The following is a 5,155-nucleotide window of genomic DNA, read 5'->3' as shown; positions in this document are numbered from 1 at the left end:
GCTCTGCTATAATGCAGCTGTGCTCGTACCTGTAAACCCCGGGTAATGAAGGAAATGTAGGTCAATGACCTATAGTTACCTTCAGTCGCGGTGATGCGCCCCCTAGTAGATGTCCTCATATGACCTGGAGCGTGGGAAAAAGTTCCCAGGCTGCAGTTCATGAGGACATCCAGCAGGGGGTGCATCACCGCGACTGAAGGTAACTATAGGTCATTGACCTACATTTCCTTCATTCGCGGTGATGCGCCCCCTGCTGGATGTCCTCATGAACTGCAGCCTGGGAACTTTTTCCCATGCTCCAGGTCATATGAGGACATCTACCAGGGGGCGCATCACCGCGACTGAAGGTAACTATAGGTCATTGACCTACATTTACTTCATTACCCGAGGTTTACAGGCACGAGCACAGCTGCATTATAGCAGAGATCCTGCCTGTAAAATATTTTAACCCCTTCAGATGGATTTAACTCGTGGGACGTGACAGTTCATCAGAGGGTATGTATATTGTTGGTTTATTATTTTTCCAAGCAAGGGTCTTCAGGTGGATTGAGAGAGCAATAAAATATTAAAACAACCTGTGTGTTTATTTCATTAAAATACTTTTTAATCATGTGTGTGTGTTTTTGAACCCTTTCATACAATTGGATTAATAATGGATAGGTGTCATAATTGACGCCTCTCCACTACTAATCTGGCTTAATGTCACCTTACAATAGCAAGGTGGCATTAACCCTTCATTACCCCATATCCCACCACTACACGGGAGTGGGAAGAGAGTGGCCAAGTGCCAGAATAGGCATGTTCCAGATGTGCCTTTTCTGGGGTGGTTGGGGGCAGATGTATTTAGCCACGGGGGGGCCTATAACCATGGACCCTCTCCTGGCTATTAATATCTGCCGTCAGTCACTGGCTTTTCCACTCTGGCGGAGAAAATTGCGCGGGAGCCCATGCCAATTTTTTCCGCTATTTAACCCTTAAATTTAATAGCTACAGCGCCGAAATTTTGCACATACACACTACTAACATTAGTAGTGTGGAATATGCAAAAAAAAGGGGGATATGACATGGTTTACTGTATGTAAACCACGTCTCATATCATGTCGGGTTTAGGCAGGAGAAATGAAAAGCCGGCAATTTAATTACCGGCTTTTCAACATTATCGCGCTGAAGCAAATATTAAAAAAGTATGCTTCCCCATTGAATTGCATTGGGTTTCGTGTTTTGGCCGGTCCCTGACCCCGACTTTTCAATAAGATCGGCCAATTTCACTCGACCCGACTTTTGAGAAAGTCTGGTTTCGTGAAACCCGACTCGATCTCCAAAAATGAAAAGTCGCTCAACCCTAGTGAAGAGGTCAAGTCATGATCGCTTTTTAACAGGAAAGCACACAGTACTGTGAATGACGATCATGGATGCAGTCAAATTATTACTTTCTTAAAATTCTCATTCTATAGTTCACCACCCTGCTGTGTTCCTTCACGCTATCAAATAATTCTACTGTTTTGAATGGCAGGCACAGAAAAAATTGGAGGCATCACCTTGACCGTAGTACCCTGTTTTTGCCCAGCTGGTACCAACCATGGCTGCTGTTTTCCATCCATTTCACCCCATCATATCTTGCAATATTATCATATATTGCAATATTATGGATGGATTAGCAGATTAAAAGAGTCAGTTAATGTTTTCTCCCCTTCTTCTTCCTCTCCCTGCTTAAGGCTTGTTAACAATTAGACCTCCTTCATACAGTTGTGCTCAAAAGTTTACATACCCCGTCAGAATTTTTGCTTTCTTGGCCTTTTTTCGAAGAATATGAATGATAACTAGTGTTGAGCATTCCGATACTGCAAGTATCGAGTATCGGCCGATACTTGCTGTATCGGAATTCCGATACCGAGATCCGATACTTTTGTGGTATCGGGTATCGGGTATCGAAACAACATTAATGTAATAATGTGTAAAAGAGAGAATTAAAATAAAAAATATTGCTATACTCACCTCTCCGACGCAGCCCGGACCTCAGCGAGGGAACCGGCAGCGTTGTTTGTTTAAAATTTGCGCGTTTACTTGGTTACGTGAAGTCCCGGCTTGTGATTGGTCGCGGCGGCCATGTTGCCGGGACGCGGACCAATCACAGCAAGCCGTGACGTAATTTCAGGTCCTTGCAGGATTTTAAAATTACGTTCCGGCGTTGTGATTGGGCGCGTCGTGGTCACATGGGCGACGTAACCAATCACAAGCCGGGACGTCACGGGAGGCTGGACACGCGCACATTTTAAAATGCGCGCGTGTCCAGCCTCCCGTGACGTCCCGGCTTGTGATTTGTCGCGGCGGCCATGTTGCCGGGACGCGGACCAATCACAACGCCGGAACGTAATTTTAAAATCCTGCAGGACCTGAAATTACGTCACGGCTTGCTGTGATTGGTCCGCGTCCCGGCAACATGGCCGCCGCGACCAATCACAAGCCGTGACGTCACGGGAGGCTGGACACGCGCACATTTTAAAATGCGCGCGTCCAGCCTCCCGGCTTGTGATTGGTTGACCGCGATGCAACCAATCACAAGCCGGGACGTCACGGGAGGCTGGACACGCGCGCATTTTAAAATGGGCGCGTGTCCAGCCTCCCGTGACGTCCCGGCTTGTGATTGGTTGCGGCGCGGTCAACCAATCACAAGCCGGGAGGCTGGACACGCGCGCATTTTAAAATGGGCGCGTGTCCAGCCTCCCGTGAAGTCCCGGCTTGTGATTGGTTGCGGCGCGGTCAACCAATCACAAGTGTGTACCAAGCTCACAATCAAGACCTGAGCCTCGCAATACATCAAAAAGTGCCAAGCTAAGCCAAACTACAGGGTTGAAAACATCATACTTCTGTATACATATAAATAAGTGTACAATTTGGACACGCGCGCATTTTAAAACGCATTTTAAAATGCGCGCGTGTCCAGCCTCCCGGCTTGTGATTGGTTGACCGCGCCGCAACCAATCACAAGCCGGGACGTCACGGGAGGCTGGACACGCGCCCATTTTAAAATGCGCGCGTGTCCAGCCTCCCATGACGTCACGGCTTGTGATTGGTTAATGGCGGCCATGTTGCCGGGACGCGGACCAATCACAGCAAGCCGTGACGTAATTTCGTCACGGCTTGCTGTGATTGGTCCGCGTCCCGGCAACATGGCCGCCCTGACCAATCACAAGCCGGGACTTCACGTAACCAAGTAAAAGCGCGAATTTTAAACAAACAACGCTGCCGGTTCCCTCGCTGAGGTCCAGGCTGCGTCGGACAGGTGAGTATAGCAATATTTTTTATTTTAATTCTTTATTTTACACATTTATATGGATCCCAGGGTCTGAAGGAGAGTTTCCTCTCCTTCAGACCCTGGGAACCATCAGGAATACCGTCCGATACTTGAGTCCCATTGACTTGTATTGGTATCGGGTATCGGTATCGGATTGGATCCGATACTTTGCCGGTATCGGCCGATACTTTCCGATACCGATACTTTCAAGTATCGGACGGTATCGCTCAACACTAGTGATAACACCAAAACTTTTTCTCCACTCCTGGTTATTGGTTGGGTGAAGCCATTTATTGTAAAACTACTGTGTTTTCTCTTTTAAATCATAATGACAATGCAAAACATCCAAATGACACTGATCAAAAGTTCACATACCCTGGTGATTTTGGCCTGATAACATGCACAGAAGTTGACATAAATGGGTTTGTGTAACATCCCTGCTGGCATCACTGCATGGCTTCCCATCTCCCATCTTACTCACCACTCCAGGCCATGCTGTGAACCTCATGTCCTTGCTTGCTGCATACTTCCTGGCTGTATGCTGAGGGCGGCAGCCACACCACTTCCTGAGTCTTATAGAGACAGTGTGCACACTCCTAATCTGTCCCCAGCCTATTTCCAAGAGGGATTGGGTACTTAAGGCATCTCCACACATATGGAGATGCCTGAGCAGCAAATTCTCTGTCTGCTTTCTGCTACTGAGTTGCCAGGTCCTGTCCTGTTTCTGCCACCCTGGGGGCAGTATATCCTGGCTCGTATCTGTAATCCTTGCATCTCGTTTCTGCCAACCTGTGGGCTGTATACCCAGGCCTGAATCTTTTGTCCTGAACTTGTTCACGTGTCTATCCCTGTCTGATCTCTGCCATATACCTGTTCCTGTTTGTATCCTTGTTTGTTGCCTTCGCTACTCAGCTGTGTGTATCCTGGTGTCTACTCCTTCTGCTCTGCTCTCTGTGGCTCTGCTCCTGTTCCGCATCCTGCGACTCTGCTCCTTTTCCACGCTCTGCAGCTCTTCTCCTGTTCCACATCCTGCGGTTCAAATCCTGTTCCGCATCCTGCGGCTCTGCTCCTGATCCGCATCTGGTGGCTCTTCTCCTGTTCTGCATCCTGCAGCTCAGTCCTGCTCTCGCTCCGCATACTGTGATTTTTTGTCCCTCTAGTCCGAACTGCTTTCTACCTGTTCTCTTATCCTACTCATACCTGCGTGTGCTCCTGCCCTATCCGTTACGGTTCCGATTCCTCCAGTCTGATCCATGCTTGCCTGAGTGCCAGCCATGCCTGCCTCAGTGCCATCCATGCCCACCTGCCTGCCAGAGTGCCAGCCATGCTCGCCTGCCTGCCAGAGTGTTAGTCATGCCTGCCAGAGTACCAGTCATGCCTGTCTGTACTTGCCCGCACCTGTCATTAGTGTTCTGTCCCCCAGTGGGATCAGCTGCTGCAGCCAGGTACTGTCCTGGTGTGGAACCTGGAAGCTACCTGCTGCACAAGCCTGACCTCACCACCACAATGAACACCAAGGCAGCTGCTTAGTCATGCCCCTCCAAAGTAGTCTGGTTTGTGGCACAGTGGGGCAACATTCCTCGCTCGTGCCATCCACTCTGGGCGCGAGCGTTACAGTTTGAATGGCTACTAAAGGTAACATCCTCACCTGTGACCTGTTTGCTTGTAATCAGTGTGTGTGCATAAAAGCTGAGTGAGTTTCTGGGATCCAGACAGACTCTTGCATCTTTCATCCATCCACTGATGTTTCTGGATTGTGTGTCAAGGGGGAAGCAAAAGAATTATCAATGGGTCTACAGGAAAAGGTAGTTGAACTGTATAAAACAGGAAAAGGATACAAAAATATATCCAAGGAATTGA

This window comes from Ranitomeya variabilis, chromosome 5 (genome assembly GCF_051348905.1).
Source record: "Ranitomeya variabilis isolate aRanVar5 chromosome 5, aRanVar5.hap1, whole genome shotgun sequence".
Lineage (NCBI taxonomy): Eukaryota > Metazoa > Chordata > Amphibia > Anura > Dendrobatidae > Ranitomeya > Ranitomeya variabilis.
The sequence above is the reverse complement of the archived record's forward strand: the minus strand, read 5'-3'. Positions refer to the sequence as shown.